Below are 17,700 nucleotides of genomic sequence, written 5' to 3' on the forward strand. Positions count from 1 at the left end.
GCTCTGTTCCCACAGCAGGCCACTGAAAGCTGCTTCCCAGCAGGGAGTGGCAGGGAGAAATAAAGAACTCCGAAGGAGCTGCTACAGCAAAAAGCAATTTACCCCAAAGTAAGAGAGCGCTCAGCACCTGAAGTTCCTTGCATAAACAGGAACATATTTGCACCAGTCAAATCCTCTTCAATGCCTCGCTTTGACAAGGTCTTGTGGCAGCAATTCCACACTGTAACTAAACCTGGCATGCAGGAAAAACACTGAATTTCCCCTTGTCAAAATCATAACATTCACAGGCATTTGTATTAGTGAAAAGAAACAAATAACAGGTTACATAGAAACAGAGTGTTCTCTTTACCAGCAACAATATCAGACTGACTCAGGTTTGTACCAAGGCAGCCAGGCTGCCCCGGGGCCCCCTCAAAGCACAACAGAGCCCTGTGGGAGGTGGGGGGCTGCCCATGGGCACACAGCCCGAGCAGCAAAGAGCCGTCACCAGCCATGATCCCCATTGCCTCCTTCTGATGGCTCTAGTAAGGGAAGAAGCGCAGGTCAGTGTCTGCCCTGAAGTGAACTTCATAATCTCATGGCATGCAGGCAGAGTTCATAGAATTGGACCAACACCTCCCCATGCATCCCCTGCTTTTTTTTTTTTTTTTCTGGATGCTTTTCTAGATTATGGCCCTGGAACCACCACATGCCCCATCCAGCAGGAGACGTGCTGCTCAGGTCCCATTTGCTGACTACAGCCAGATGCTGTTGGGGCCACGGAGGCCGCCCAGGTGCTGGGGACATTATCCTGGCTGTGCTGCACCAGCAACACACACCATATAGACCTGCTCATGAAGCTGCTCTGAAATCTGAATGAAAAAGCTCAGAACAAAACCAACAGGAAGACTGACACAGGATCCAGGTATTTGAGTTCCTTGAGAATGGAGAGCTTTCTCTGCAGACCGATTTCATCACCACACACTCAGGTTTCTCATTTCATCATTGCCCTTCTGCTCCAGGACCCCTGCATGCCCCACGGCAATCCAAGCAACATGAGCTGCACGCCCAGCATAGCATTGTCCTGGAGCCCAGCAGGAGCATCTCACACTGACACAATGAACACATTCAGTGCTCTGCCAGCACAAAGAGCCACATTCGCACGCAGGCCAGGAGGCCTGCAGAAAGCAGGTGTACCAGCCCTATCAGAGCACCCCATAACACCGCTGCAGAGCTTGGCAATGGGAACACTTTGCAACGAGCCCTGAAGTCCCCGTGTGGCTCTGACAGATTGTGGACACACTGGAGCAAAAAGGGATAAAAATAAAACCACAGCGCTGTAAAGGTCACATCCATTGCAGTGCTCTGGATCAGCAGCTCCTCCACCTGGAAAGCAGCCGAGCCATTTGCTTCAGGAGCACGGGCAAAGAATAAGTGCTGGAAACACCCAGCAAGCACAGCCACCCGCTGCCTGACCTTGGAGCTCAGCACCAAGCCCTGCTGCCCTGCAGCCCCCAGCTCCTCCTACCAAGCCCGTTGCCTCCCCCTCTCCAAGCCCTTCACACATAACACAGCCACATGGAGCAAGCCCAAGAAGGGCCCTTAAAGCCCCTCCAAAGGCATGGAAAGCACTGAGTGCAGTTGTGCTCTCATCTGAGGCTGCGATGACAGAGGCAGGGAACCCTGCAGTCTGTCTATTACTGGGAAATCATGCTCCAGCCTCGCAAATGCCATTACATCCCGTGTATCTTATAATTAAATTGTATTTGCCGGTTACCTCACAGCACGCCTGCAATTCTTGTGCATCCAAGGCTTTTTTCAGCTTCCTTTTTATTCTCCCCTCCTCGCCAAGCCTCAGCAATTTCTGCAAACTTGTGAGGTGAGGAGGCGGGCATGGAGCACGCAGTGCAGCAATCCTGTGCCAAACCAGCCCCTCCTGGGCAGTGGCTCTCCCCCTCAGCCCACCACCAGAAGGTGTGAACACATCACTCCAGGGCAGGTTTTATATACAGGTGATCCCCTCATGATTTATTTAAGCCCCTGGGCAGTTCAAATGGCAGTGCAGGCACCATGGAGAACCTCACTGCTGGAGGCGGTGCCCACTTGGTGCAGGTGAGTAATGTGGCTGCAGGAGCAACAGATGGAGGGATGGGTCCCAGCTGGAGGTGCAGGACCTCACTGTAGCCTTTCTGTATTTTCCCTTCTGCTGAAACTTGCTCAAAGATTGTGTGGTGCTAAGATGGACAAGGAGGCAGGAAAAAAGGTCCCTGCCTGCTGGCAAAAACAAGACCCCAGCTAGGGGGCATGGGAGGAAGCTATGGGACCGAAGGGGTTTGCTAATCAGTGTGCTCCATCCTCTCCTACTCTGATTGGGGCACTGAGCTTCTCTGCATGCTGGCAGAGACCTTTGGCCATGTTTAGCAGCAGGAGAAAGGAAAACAAGAGGGCAAATATCAGGCTGTGGGAGGCTGATTGCTCTCCTGACCACACTCCTTCAGACCCCAGCAGCAGCAGGTTCAGTCCGACCACGAGGAACAAATGCAACACCAGATTAGCAGCTCACGGAATATTACAGATTGCTTCTGTGTGTACAGGCACGATTACTGCAGGCAAGAGGCAGGAGGGTGAATCAGAGGAGATGGACAGGGGAGGAACCTTGCATCTTGCTCATGCCCTCATGATGCATGAAGCGCACAGAGCAGTGGGAATCCCATACACCACAGTCCCCCCTACCATTACATACAGAACCTGTGGGTGACCCATCCCTGGAGGTGCCAAAGGCCACAATGGGCCCTGGGCAGCCTCATCTGCTGGTAACCAACCCACAGCAGGGGTTGGGGCTGGTGGCCTGTAGGGTTCCAGCCAACCCCACCTGGCTTCAGAGTCATTAGATTTGGAAAAGACCTCTGAGATCCTTCTATCTGACCTCATCCCACCATGCCATATCCCCACAGTTCTGGAACACCTCTGGGGCAGTGATCCCACCACCCCCACACAGTCTGTGCCACTGCAGCACCACTCTTTCAGGGAATAAATGTTTCTTACTATCCAACCTATGACCACGTGTCTTATCTGAACCGAGCCCTGATGCCTTGAGCACCTTCCCCCTGCTATACACCTCCCATCTACCACCAAGCACCATAACTTACTGCGGGCAGTTGGCCTTCCCCTGTTGGGTGCCATTTCCCAGCATTGGCCATAACGTGTATATATATGTGAAAAGGTTCCCCCGCTTCCCCTGGTGTCAGCGTGCTGCTCCCAAATGCACAGTCTCTCCATCCCATTAAAAGTAATGGGGTGAGATTGTCCAGCCCATTACTTTCAATGGCTTTGTTTCAGCCAGACAGCCTAAAGCTCCCGTATCCTCAAAATAGCAAGCAGAGCGGCTCCAAAACTCTCTGCTTCATTATCACATCATGGATTCCAGCTTGCCAGAGTTTAATTGGACAGACAGCCAAGCCTGCGCTTCGGTTTGTTAATTGCTGCAGGAGAGACAAAAGTACGCCTTGCTGACAATTATTTCCTTGCTCAGCAGTTCTTCGTTTTAAGGGGATGACTTTCAAGGTGTGAAGTTTTACAAAAATACCCTAATTTCTTTGAAAACAACAAGAAGAGAGGAAAACATATGCAAACACAGCCACAGGAGAGGCACTTTGTGGAACAGTTATGCGCTCCAGCATTCAGCTGGTCTCGTGCTGCTGCAGGGAAGTGCATTTGCAGGAAGGGCTGGCCGGGGAGAAGCACAGCTCATGCAAAAGCCAAGTGCAAGTCATATATTTAAGACGCATCACGGGAGCTGTAGTTTGAGTACTTCTGAACTGTATGTACAATAACACACTGAGGGCAGAGACTGGGCACAAATCAAAGCTCTCTGCTTCCAAGGCAGCTTGATATTACAACACTCAAAAAGCCACATGGCAGAAAGCCACGGGAGCCAGAGAAATCCTGCTTGTGACCCCGATCCTGACCTTACCTTCTGCTCCGGCTTCATTAAAGCCTGGCAGAACCAAATGCCACAACACCCTATGCCTGCTTCCCATGTGGGGATGCGATCCACTGAGTAACTTCATATCCACAGCCACTGAAATACCAGCAGTCACCTCAATACCTGGCAGAAAGCAAGAAGTGGGGAGAGCTGAATACTCCCATCACCGTTACATACCATAATATTGCTGGGGTGACAGTTCTGGCCAAGGGAGGGAAGCTCTGAGCACAGAGTGGGGTTTTTCTCACCTCTGCCCTCAGCAAAGGGAGGAGCACGGAGCATTGCAGCCACAATGCCGTGCCCTGCTGTAGCATTGAGCCTATCTGCTGCTGCTCATAGACACGAGCACCTCGATGCTCACAGTCCTGTCCAATCCAGGGCAGATGGTAATAAATTTTTCAGTGGCTGGAGCAGAGAGCAGTAACTGTGTGATTAGCATCTTTTTCTCCACTGCACATTTCATCTGTAAACTAAGATTAAATACCTGGAGGAAAAAAAAATAAAAAAAGCAAGCCATAGGAAAGGGGGAACCTTAATATGTTTTCACTGCAGAGTTCACACGAGTGAGCAAACAGCTCAACTCCGAGATCAGCAGCAGCTTGTAGGGAGCACGCTCCACACATGGTGATTCAAGAAATCTCATTTTCAAAGGGATGCTCTTCTTGTCAGTGTGGCTGCACTTGGAAATTGTCCTGACCCAGGCAGCCAGGGCTGCAGTGCCCACAGAGGGAGCAAGGCAGGGAACCGCTCCATTACCTGCCTCAGCTTGAGCTCTCGACTCATTTAAAACAAACAAAACCTATTCCAGCTGCCAGTCAAGCCTCAAGAACCTCACTTTCCTGCAAGCTCGGCCTGAGATAAAACAAGGGAATGAGTTTCCTGTACTGCACGGGAGATTAGGCACAGTGCCAGCTGTGGAGAACAGGATGGATGCATCAGCAACCAGCAGAACAACGTCCTCCATTGCTGCAACACAGGGACCAGTGCCTCTAAGGGACCTTGGACAGCAGGTGTCATAAAGCAAATTTTGGCTTTTATTTGCAGCATTACATAGCATTTATAGCTAGAAGACTGTTAGTTCCACCCAAACCAACTGCTATAGGTCCTCCTCTCCACAAAGCTGCTTTGTGCACCTTCCCCAATACCGCGGGTGCACACACAACTGCCTTCCAAAGGACACCAGGCAGCACTGGTGGGTTCAGCCGTGTATTATCTCCTCTATGTTTCGTTTCTTTGTGTTTGCTGTGTGTAGTAGGGATCGGCACTGATTTGAATGCGTTCATTTCACATAACAGACACCCAGCAGAGGAGATCCGCCGGCGCCCTCGCAGGACCTTGGGGAAATGAAGTGGTGCTTCATCCCAAAGCCACCGCTGTGAGTGAGATGGGGAAAGAAAGAAGAGATATAAAATAAAACAAGGACAAAGCACAGAGATCAAAGGCAGCATGTGTGCATGGAACAGAAACATAGCAAGAGTGACAGCGCCGGGATCCAGCAGCATTGCGATGGGAACATTAAACAGCGCTCTGATCTCCAGTCTGAGGTGCTCCTTGCAGGAGAGGAGGTTTGGGTGGGGGAAGAAACTTTTCCTTGAAAGCCAATGGCACACCAATGCAAAGTTCCTTCCTGTTTTATCTCTGGCACAGAAGAGCAGTACAGACACTTTTCATCCTTTGCAGTTAAAACGAAAAAGAAAATAAAGACGACTTTTATCCCAGATCCATTTATCTAAAGAAATAAATTCTGCTCATTTTTTCCAGCGAGAAAGCTCTCCACCTGGAACGTGCTGACTGGCTGCAGGCAGGAGTGGAGCAATCAAGATAATTTGCTAATTCATTTCATACTATTTTTTCGAAGCCTAAATTGTAAGTTAAAACAAACCCGGGTATCTGAGCACTCTGTGCCAATGTTTTGTTCAACAGATATCAAAGTCAGGCAGAAATTCTACATCAAATTATTCATTGCATGATCTTAAAGCAGCCACCACTCCTAGAAGCCACGCAGAGCTTCCACTGTAAGAGAGGGAAATGCCTCTGCGCCATAAGCAGACCTCCAAGGCAAACACCATTCCTCCCAGCCCTGCCCCAAAGGCTTCATCCCTGCTCTCCATCCCTGCTAGATGCACATATCCTAAACAGGAGGGAGCAAAAGCCTCGCTCAGCTTCCAAATGAAGGCAGTGACCCCATATTTCAGCATGCACCAGGCATCCTGAAGCAGCTGCCACGTTCCAGCTCAAGACTTCTGCAACTCAGCAAAAACAGAGCCCAGAAATGCCATAGGAACAGCCGGGCACCCATCGGTCAACAGCTGTGCACTGCTGTGGCATCGCCCCACACTCGGAGGGGCTGCGATAGAGGAAGCGATGATCATCACCATTAAGTGTCTCAATGGAAGGCAGGCAGCTGGTTTTCAGCATTTAGCTGATGAAATAAACAAGGGTGCTTCTGGCTAATGTGGAGAACAAATATGATGTGACCGAGGAAGCTGGAGCCTCTCCAAACCCCCCTCTGCTGGCTCTGGGATCACAGAGCCACACTTCTGGAGAATGGAAATCCCCATAGCAGGGCAGCTCAGCCCTCCTGAGGTTGGAAAATGTGTGTATTAAGGACAATAGGGATGCAGGGAAGCACAGTTCTCTGGCCTAACATCCCTCTGCAGTCTGTTCCAATACCACCCCATTGCCCATGCCCATGCCCAGCACTGTCATTCCTTCCATCACTCGCACCCCAGGACAGATCAGACCCTGCAGCCTGCACAAGCCACCAGAAAGAGCTGCTCTGCCGACCAGCAAAAGGTGCGCAGCCTCCAAGAAGCACATTTAACATATTTCTGCCTCCGAGATGGCTTTTGCTTTTCACAAAGCTGGAAGTGCAGTACAATATATGTGACTGATTAGGCTGCGCAATACAGTTCCTACACGTCCAGATTAGGAAAGATTATGACAAATAAAATAGCTGAACAAAATTCTTACTGCCATCTATTTCCAAAATGCAAGACAGCAAGCACAAGGCAGGTCTAGTGGAAGATTAAAGGCATCAGGGCCTGTTCCTGTCCTAAATCTTGTACAAGGGCATCAAGATAGCATCTTCCACCTAAACACTCCTTAAACATACCCGAAGAATCCAGTCTCCTGCAGCAAGGGTGTACATTAAGCTACACATAGATCTCACTCCCCACAAGTGACATGGTCAGTGGGCATAGTGGGGATGGGCTGATGGTTGGACTCAATTTTAGTGGCCTTCTCCAACCTTAATGACTCTAAGGAACCTTATGGGAAGGAGGCAGCTCTCCATTCCACACACATGTGCCCAGCAGGCTTCAGTGCCAGCAGCTGCTCCACTTTGCAGCTCTAATGAGCCCCAGGGAACAGGCAGTGCCTGGTAAAGGTAGGCCTGGATGATAGCCTGGCTGAGCATGTGCTGTCTTCTGAAATGAAGGTCAGTGCTGGTACTTGGGGTGTGATTTTCTTCCATTTATTTCTTGATGGGAAAGTGATGGAGAGTGTAATTACTTCTCTACAACAGCTCACAAGTTGCAAATGTCCTAGCCTAGAAAACCAAAGGCAGGGCCACAAGTAGGAAGCTGTAGGAAGGAAGAAAGAGAAGCAACAAGGGGTGTCAGCTCCCACTCACCCCATCCATCATCCACCTGCACATGGGAGATACTGGGGGAGCTACACAGTCCCCATCCATCAGCCTGCTGCCCTCCCTGCTCCCAACACACATCCTGCAGCACTCAGACCTGCTCCTGTGGGGCTGAATCACAGTGACCACAGAGCCTGAAACACCCCAACCCAGCACCAACCAAAGCAGCTCCAGCAGAACCCAGCAAGACCCCAGTTTCTTATTGCAAAATGCATCAAGCAGCCCTGCAAAACACAGACTCCTCAGCAAAGCTCTCCACCAACTCAGGAAAATCAGAGCTGCTCTTGAAGCAGCAAGAGGAGCTCCGGGTGAAGAGGAATCAAGCTCTACTCTGGTTGCTTGCAAGCAAACTCCACAGTGAAGGTGCTCTGAAATAACTCAATGTCTCAAAAACCTCCATAAAGAAGAAATCACACAGTACTTACTCTCCACTGTGACTCCATCACACAGATCTTGAGTTCCAGCCTCATCTCTGCAGCACAACAGCACTGCCCCACTCCAAAGCTCTTCAGCAGTGAGGAGCTGCCTGGAGCCTCGTTAGCTGAGTGCCAGCACCTGGGCCTAATGAGCACTCCTCACACCTGGGCCCTACTAGAACCTTCCAGCCCTCGCAATTGGATCCTACCAGAACCTTCCAGCCCTTTGTTAATTCTTCATGCAGCACCACCTGCCCTGGGGCAGTGCATCCGTGTGCCCTTTCCATGCCCTCCAGCACTCTGTGCACCCAGCAGCTGCTGCAGGGCTGCTCTGGGCACAGTGCCCACAGACCCACAGAGATTTCCCTAAATCTGTGACTGTGCACAGCAGAGACACGTTTGCTTCCAAGGAGGTTCCACTTCCCTTCCTGCTTCAATAAAGACAAAGGGACAGATAAATTGAGATTTATGGGTTGCCAGAAGAGCAGATTTTTTTTGCTTTTTTTTTTGCTATTTTTTCCCCAAACCTGAATGCAATTTTTTATGTTTTCCCCTTCCTGCAGCAACTGTTGGAAGGCTGCAGATGGAGTGCTGAGAGCAGCTGGGATCTCCTTGGAGAGAGCTGCAGGAACAGCAGGCTGCAGGGGCGAGAGGGTGGGCATGTGTGCACATAGCATTGCCCCAGTGGCACCACTGAGGCAGATGACCACTAACCTTCCTCCTCTGGGTGTTGTATGGCCGTGACCACCAAAACACGGTGCTGGATCTGAGCATGGTCCATCCGGTTTCTGCCATTTGAGCAACAAATAGAGCTGCTGGTGCCAGCAGCTCCTGGGGTCACCCATGGGTGCCTCAGCACTGTGAGGCAGCTGCAGGACTGGAAAGTTGGGATCAGTACCCACAGGCTCCTCCTGCTGTGCACATTCATGACACTGCATAGATGGGCATTTCCTATTGCTGTTTCTATGTACTCTACACCCATACCAGCACTCTATAAACACAGGAATAAATGCATTTCAGGACCTGACCTCCAGCAACCCCTGACCAAAGCCCCATGATCAGGAAATGCAGATTTTCCTCTCCCTGAAGTCCTGCTGAGTGGAGTCAGGCCGGTGTCACCTCTGTCAGACAAGTGCCTGCCATGCCCCTTATTACCATGAAGCCTCACTGGCAGATCGCTCCATGCTGTCACCCTGCAGCCCAGCATTTCAGAGCAGGGCTCAGCCCATGCCAACTCAGGGCTGGAATTTCCCACCTTGTGGCACAGTTCTGTGGCATGAGCATAGTGACACGGCTGAGCCGGCATCAGCAGAGGGCTGCCAGTCTCATCTGAATAGCAGTGCCTATGTTTCAGTTTTAATTAAGCCCCTGTGGGCTCCTTGAAAGGTTGGAGATGACACAGCCAGCTCTGATGCTGCTGGGAAGACGTGCAGAGCCGGCACCAAAGCTTTGGCCTCCTCCTTCAAAGCAAAAGTGGGAGCTGGGAAAAAAAGGGATGAGTTTTGGGGAGGAGCAAAAATGGGTTTGGGGCACAGGACCCCTTTATGGTAACGCAGTGATGAACGCAATGCTCCACCTCAGATTTATCATTGCAGGAATGCTCTCCATCCTCTCGCACTGCTGATACACGGCCATCAGCTCTCCTAAATCAACGACCCACGGCTGTGCCCAACACGTCCTCATTGCCACACCCGTGTGAATCCCAACGTGTGCTGTTTGCTTTCAGAAGAGACAAATGTGCAGCTCTCCCCCAGTCCCGGCACCATACCATCATATTTCAGTACCGACAAGAGGATTTCCATCAAACATAGAAATGCATTTGTCATAAGTGTTCACAGTAGCTGCTCTTCTCTGAGCAACAACTGAACAGCAGCGATGCTGAATTCCCCGTTCAATGGGAGTCGTGGCGCTGCGTTGCTGAGCTTTGTTTCTTGCACACTCCCTTTCCCGCTTCCTCCTCTTTCTTTTCAGGTTGGAAAACCCCTCAAGCAAAAACGCTCCTACCTGGATTGCACTCATCTGTAACTCAAATAAAAATTGTAGTTTTGAACTGTTTTACTGAAAAAAAAAAGACAACAAACCGAGCAATGACAAAGAAATTTGTTAGGGATTCTGAGCAGGGAGAACGCTTTCTCTCCATTTGTTCTCCATTCACCACTCAGTGTGCTGATGGCTAGATTTGATCTTAGTGGTCTTTTACAACCTTAATGATTCTATGATTCTGTGATTTTCCCTTTCTCCATTCACACTCTGTTTTCCCTTCCAGTCCCAGTGCCATCTTAACACAAGGGTAAATAGATGGGAAAAATGGAAGTGGGTTTTCGGCCAAGAAAATGAGATGTGAGGGCTCCTGGATGGAAGCATCATGAAATTAGCACTGGGAAAGGGAGGCCCAGCAGAGCCTGAAGGAGGAGGGCTGTGCTGCACTGACAAAGGGCTGCTGAATTTTCACATGGAAGCAGCAGTTGTGGAGTGGGATTTGACCCAGCAGCACTCCTGGTGCTGTGGCCGCTGTCATGAACCCAACAGCACTCCAACATCACTGCAGCCACTGAAGAGCTCTTTCAGTGCGGTGCGATGGTTGGGTTCAAGCACCCTCACTTCACACCCATCCCTCACTCCACACCCATCTCATCCTTCACCCGATGGCTCAGTTTTCTTTCCATGGCTCTTCTGCCTACTGGGTGCATCTCAGGGGATGCACACAAAGGCCCAAATCCGGTCATTGTTTACACATCACAGCTTCCAAAAAAGAAGAAGAGAGAGGCTCAGGTGTACTTTTAGAAAAAGGAACTCTGAAATTCTTTAGAAATAGAAATAAATAGCAAACTGCCTGTGTGTCCTTTCTATTCGCTCCGTGGCTCTGCAGAACGCAAAGGTTATATTTTCCAGGTTTTCCCCACCAAGCCCGAACAGAGAATAGCAGAGAACACTGAGCTCCTCCCTTCAGGTCACAGCCCTGGGAGCTGGGAACCTCAGAATGGCCATATACATCAGGGACGGATGATTCTGAGTACGGACAAGATTTGTGAATAAGTGCAGAACGTTACGGGCCCTAAGTGTCATTTTTTCTCAGGATCCTTCAAAGGGGAGTTTTTGTTATCCCAAATAAAACTTTATTCTTTTTTTATTCCTTCTTTTATTCTTTTTCAAAGCCCTTTTCCATCAGGCAGGCTCAGCTTGGCTTGTGATAAAGCCTACGCACATGGCACTGCTACAAGTACGCTCGTCTGCACCAGTGGGAGAGATTGTGAGATGTCTCCCATTTTTACATGGCTGGAAGTGACCACTGAGATGCTCAGCCCCATGCCCTCGTATGGGGCTCCCACCACAGCAGCTCTCTGCCCAAGGTAGGATTTACAGAGCTGTTTCTCTTTCCTTTTTCCTGTACTGGGCCAAGTGCACAGAAGAAGGGCTCCAGCCGCAGGGGATTCAGCTCTGGAGCTCTTTCCAGCAGGGAGCAGATGGTGACTGCACATTGCTGGGATTATGGATGGGCTCACCTTAAGAAAACAGAGAAACCCATTTGTTCTTCCATTCAAACCCGTGTCTGTGCTCTCTGCTGACACAAATCAGCCTTCCCAGCACTGGCATGCACAAACCTACATTGCTTTGGCTCTCTGCAAGCCTGAAGGTGGGTATAGTGCAGGAAGTTTCCAGACATCCCCATATTACAGCAGTAACAGAGCAGCACTGTTGGGTACCATGTTGGTGACTCCACACAATCCTATCAGTGAATCACAGAAGGTCTTGGGCTGCCCTGTGGGCAGGCTTGCCAACCTCTGTATCAGCCATTAGATCAGGTTACCCAGAGCCCCATCCAATATGGCCTTAAAAACCTCTGTGAATGAGGCATCCACAACTTCTCTGGACAGCCACACTTTTCCATAAGGTTCCATGAAGTCTGACCCCCAGCAGACCCTATAACTGCCCTCACAGCAGCCTCAGCCCTTCATTTGGAACCCAGCCAGCTCCTTCACCCTTTGCTCCATGTTATTTCCTCTGCCTTTCAGCAGGGAGAGATTCAGGATCCATTCCCTCATTGAGTAACATCCATTCGTAAGCGTGGGATCACCGGGGAGAAGTCAGTAAGCACCGTGCCAGCCTATCCCTACTCACTGTGCAGCAGTTAGTGCAGAATATGAAATATATATGGCTGCCTTCACCTAATCTAAAAGTATATCAAATGGCTCTTAACCTTGCCCGAGTGAATTCAATTTGGCTACCGGATGCGGATCCAATTCCTTGGGCTAGAACAGAAAAATCACTTACTACAGCAGTGCTCCCAAGGGACTGGCTTCAGAGACAAAACTCTGAGGGATTTCCAGTTCACTAATCCTACAGTGGCTCATACAAGGCAAATCCAGAATGCCTTTTTGTCCAACACAAGCAAACCGCAGGGAACACAGAAATAGGAGAAGTGCTCTGGGGGGATCACCAGCAAAGCTCGTGGAGATGCTGTATGGATGATGGAGGCGCAGGGTGGAGAAGGGATAGGAGGTCTTTGTGTCTCACCAATGGTTGATAAGGGAGTGGGGCTATAGAGGAGACAGGCAGTACGAGATTGATGAAGGATAGAGAGCTGCATGGGACCGTGGAATGTAGCTGGCCTCAGCACACTCTGCATTAATGTGGTAGAGAGTCTATGTCCTGTACCAAGTCATGCTTTCCCAGCTCATTTGGACCCACAGCTCTGACTGTGCAGTTCGACCCCTCCGTGTGGGTCTCTTTCACTAATGCTCTCATTCAGATCTTCTTAGAGGAATTAGTAGGGGATGCAGACAGCAATGGGAAACCCTACGTCCTGTATCCCTCAGCCTACCTCCTCTCGGAGAGGGATGCTCCAGGTGATGCTGTCCTCTTCCCTTCTCCCTTCTCTTCTTGCAGCATGGTTGTCCTGGCTCAGGAGCACCACCTCAGCTGAGCTGCACTATTGACACCACTCACTGCTAATTGAATTGTCTGGTAGTACACTTTGTTAAAGCTCATCAGTGATGGCCCTCATTCAAGAGTCCAGAGGAATAAGGTTGGAGATAACACACTCAGTGCCAACCCTCTGCCACCCAAAAGGCTGGGGGGTCCTCTGTTGGATGTTGGCAGGAATTGATTGCTCTTTGGCTCTAGGTCCTTTTCTCCCCCTCCACACAGAGATGCTCCTGGCAAAATGGGAATGGTTGCAGTGAGGAATCGATCACTTTTTGGCTCCCAGGCTTTTTCTCCATGCAGCAATGCCCAGGGGCTAAGCCAGGATGGTTGCAATGGTGATGTGATGAGGATGAGGAGGAAGAACACAGAGAGCTGTTGCACAGCACAGGGAAAGGAGGAGAAAACAAAGGGGAGAAGCAAAGAACAACTTCATTTCTCCAGTGCAGGCTGCTGCTGGCTGCCCCTCAGCACAGCTGGGCAGGAGCAGGGCTGCTGCAGCACGGTGCTGTGGCTAATGAGGCATCTGCTCCGTCTGACAGCCCACATCTGCTGCCTCTCGCCTCCGCCTGCCAAGCTCCTGGCAGCCCTGCATGTGAGGCTGCATTGCCCTGCAGCCAGGTGCACCCAGCCAGAGCCACCTGTGCTGCCCTGGGCACCCTGTGGGCATTCCTGGGGCATGTCTGGGGCCAGAGCAGTGGGGTGGGGTGGGAATGTTGCAGGAGGGCATCTATGCTGACCCTCCTGGGAAAGGCAGCAGGAAAAGTTGCACCTAAATACACCCACATCCCCCTCTAATTGTTAATATTAAGCCATAAAATATGGCTTTTTGTGGCTTTACTGAGGAGTGCTCCCCACCACAGCAGCACACGTGCGGGGTGGGCAGTGGTGGAACTGCTGCATCACACACAGCCCTGCACCAGGTGTGCTGCTCACTCCTATCCTATTAACCCTGAACCCACAGGAACTGCACTGAGGATGGGAGCGGGGCTGCATCCCTCAGCCTGGCACAAAATGAAGATTAATTTCAGGCAGGTATTAAACCCACGGAGACTATTAACTCCATCGCGATGGAGAGGAATAAACATCTCAGGGCACATTATTATCTGCACAGAACCTCATTCCATGGTCCTCTGGGGAAAGAGCAGAGGAAAATGCTCTGCCTGGGAACACGTGGACTGAAGCAAGAGAGAAAATGTGGGAGCAGAATGAACTGGAATGCAACTGATGGAGAGGAAAACAGCCATGGGACTGCAGCCCCTAATTGGGACTGCCAGACACCATAGTGGTACGTCAGAACAGCGTTAACAATGCACTGGGGAAGGTGGGCTGGAAGATGGGCTCTGCCTTCACAGCTCAGCAGGGTCCTTTGGAGAGGAGCACAGAAGGGAAACTGAAACCACAAAGTAAAGCAACAGCTGAAACTGCCCTGCAACTTGCTCGGTTATCGTGATGTAACTGGAAATCTGCTTTAGCAATTACATTCCTCACAAGATCTGAAGCGGCGGAAAGAAGAATGATAATGATAATATTAATGTACAGTATCTTCTGAGCAAGAGTCATTAGGCAGAGAGCAGAAAAGAGGCGAAGACAGAAAGAGATGGAAGCAGAGCTGCACCAGGAGCTTAAAAGGAGGCTGAGAATAAAGGCAGAGCTGCACTTGGAGTGGTGAGCCTTCCTCTCTGCATCGCTCTGGAGCAGAAGGTGACACTTTGGGGACAGCAATGCCCCGTGATGGCACCCCCAGAGCTCCTCCATACTCATTTCAGAGCATGGAGATCCCCACCCCATGCAATCACTGCCTCCAGGCTTCAACCCGCAATCAGCCAATTGATAGGCAATTATCTCCGCAGCACTCAGCTATACATTACTCCTTATTGTTAGCTCACATTTTTTCTGCTGTTCCATGCCAGATAACCTTAATTTTTCCCCATTTGTTCCAGCGTATAATTATTTGTTTGCAATCATTGCCTATTAGACAGACGAATGCCGCACAGAAACAAACATTCTCCCTCCAGAATGCAGCCCTCAAAAGTTCTAATACGTTATTTGATCAAATAATCTTCGCCATATCAAAGCAATACCATTTTCCCTTTCAAAACCATGCATTTATTAAAATGTAAAGCAGTCCGAATAAAAATACAAATAATATGATGGTCTTTTGCAGGGAAATATGGCATATTTATTTTGGATGACTTCCCCGGAATTTCAATTCCAACCTTTATTCATTTCTTTCCCTCCCTGGCAGCCAGAGACCGAGCCCAATAGGTTTGCTTTTTCCTTTTTTAAGCCCTGTGCTCGAGACTCTTAATTTCACTTTTAAGAATGGCTTTTGATTTACGGCAGAGAGCCCTTTCTCTTTGCAGAATCAGATGCATGTGGGAATCAGAGCGTGTCCTGCTGGAAATGGAGCTCCGGGGGCAAAGGAGCAGTGGGCGCTGACCCCGGGGTGCTGAGCAGCACTGAGCGCTGCAGGGGGACCCAGTTTGGGCCCACATGAGCCCCACGGACCCACTGCTCTCTGGCTCCGAGCAGAAAAGGGAGAGATGGATTTTCCAGCCCAATAAAAGGGGATTTATGGCCCCACCTCACGGGACTGGGTAGGACAAATAAATAAAAAATCATGGGCACTTAAAAAAAATATAGTAAAGTTTAGGGCTGGCTGTTTATTTCCCTTCCAAGCTCTGAGAGCTTTACGGGGCCCTGTTGTGTAGTGACTGCAGGAGAAACTCAGATCCACCTGAGCTCCTGGGACGTGCAGCTGGTGCCCTGTGGGCCTCTGTGTGTTGTTTTGGGGCGGGAGAAGCACGGAGATGGAGGGGATGGGGAGCACAGTGCATCCCTGCCCTAGGGCTGCTGCTGTGCCTGCTTCCATCCACAGTGCCAGCACTGAGGAACTGATCGCCCAGCAGGATGCCAAAGCCACAAGACCTGGAGTGCCACCAATTCGTGCTTATGGTAAATGAGAAGAGATGTCTGCAGCAAAAAGCCGCCTGGTTTACACCTAGCAAGCACCCTGCTTGGTGGTTTATCCATGTGAGCTGTCGTGCTGAGCTCCTTCCTGTTCATCATGCTGGAGCTACTGAGCGTTCCCAGCACATGGGGTCCCAGCCACGTGCAGGGCAGGGGTGTGCAATGCACAGTGCTCAAAGGAAAAGAGAGAGGAAAAGGAAGTGCTGCTGCTTTGGATGAGCACAGCTCTCAGTTCCTTACAGTGATGCCCCAGCACTATCTGACTGCATTACTGAGTTGCTTAGAAAATGCAGCAGGGGACTTTGATCACAGCTTTGCTTGCAAAGGATAGAACACTGCCAGCTGAGGAAATAAAGCAGGGAACTGAAGGGACTTGAGAATGAAGGGCAGCTCCATAAGGGGTCAACACTGCGGAGCAGGGAATGAGACACCCCAAAGCATCGCCCCATGGCGTGGCACACACCCAGGTGTGGAGCAGGGGGTGGCTGTCCCCTATGGAGAGGTGATGGGACACACACTGACATAAGCACCTCCTCCTGCGCTTAACCTCAATTCTCACACTTAATTCAGAAATTAAGCCCAACGCTGGGTTCCATTCAGCTGCACCGGAGCAATTCAGAAGAAAGGAAAGCATATTAAACGAAGGCACTTCATTTTAATAGAATGCACCATAACTTGGGGGGAGAGCAGCCATCCCTTTGATGCCAGCTACTTACTAGGTAAAGAGAAAGTCATGCAAAATAGGCTTTTTCTCATCCACCCATATAATAACTTGCAATTAGGGTCCAAGCACACCGAAGATCATTATTAGAACTGAGACCCTCCAGGAGCTTCTGTAAGTGTTTGCTTTTTGCTGTGGTGGGGAAGATTGCTCGGAATAATATAATTTTGTGTGTTCAAAGACTCAAGAGTACGCTGAGTGGGGAAAGGGAAAAAAGACAACTAATGGTAAATGATATCTTAAAAGCATGGGAGAGGTTGAAAAAGTGGATTCATGCAGAAAATAATATACTATTATTTAAAAAAGCAAATTGCTCAAATGACACTCTCCTGCGATTCTGCCTCCACAGAAACCATCCCAGCTGAATCCCTAATGCATGGGGCTCTGGGCTTTTCCTTTTTAGCAACATGATAAAACCTGCAGAAATATCTTAGTTATTTACCAAGTGATTAAACTGCGGTAATTTATGGTGGTGTTACCAGAACATTGTTTTCCTGGTTCTAACAGGGTTTATTGCCTCCAATATAACACTCCCCCCCTTAATAAACCCCACTGCTTTGACTCTATTGCATTACATTTTTAGATTTCTTTTAGCGTTTTGCATAAAATTCCAACTCTAATGGGCTTTATAAAATGAGATGTATTGTCATGGATCCAAGCCCTTATGAAGATAATTATCTTGTCCATTTGTGTTTTCATTATATTGAGAAATACTTTTCCTCTCCCTCCTGCCACATTTTATTTTCTAGCCCACATCACAAAGGTCTGTTAGCTTTTATTTCCCAACCCTTTGGCGAGGAGGGCAGGAAGCCCAGCCCACCCCCAGCCCTCAGCTCCACCCCATGGATGTTGGTCTGTGAGTGCTGGGGCAATGGCAGGGAATGGGGATGGCTGTGGAACATGGAGGCGACCACAGGCAGAGGGTGAGCAGAGAGAAGGGAGAGAGTAGTTCTCTCACCGTGTTCATGCCAGGGTAAATGCTTTAACCGGCAATGGGCACAAAGCTGTGTGAGCAGTGGGAGCTGTGAGCAGGGCAGTCCAATAGGCTCAAGCATCC

The 17,700-nt window shown here is 49.9% G+C and overlaps 1 protein-coding gene across 5 annotated transcripts in view; it reads right to left on the reverse strand.

Annotated features, from left to right (window-relative positions):
- KIRREL3 (kin of IRRE like 3 (Drosophila)) overlaps window positions 1-17,700 on the reverse strand; it is a 237,302-nt gene that overhangs the window by 73,072 nt on the left and 146,530 nt on the right. The window contains exon 1 of one of the 5 annotated variants that reach the window (XM_015298106.2): window positions 1,757-1,885. The exons of the other annotated variants lie outside the window; for them this stretch is intronic. The gene's annotated coding sequence lies outside the window, so the exon portion shown is untranslated. Of the gene's footprint in view, window positions 1-1,756; window positions 1,886-17,700 lie in introns of those variants that run through there. 5 annotated transcript variants of the gene reach the window in all.

The sequence above is a fragment of the Gallus gallus genome, chromosome 24, assembly GCF_016699485.2.
Source record: "Gallus gallus isolate bGalGal1 chromosome 24, bGalGal1.mat.broiler.GRCg7b, whole genome shotgun sequence".
NCBI lineage: Eukaryota > Metazoa > Chordata > Aves > Galliformes > Phasianidae > Gallus > Gallus gallus.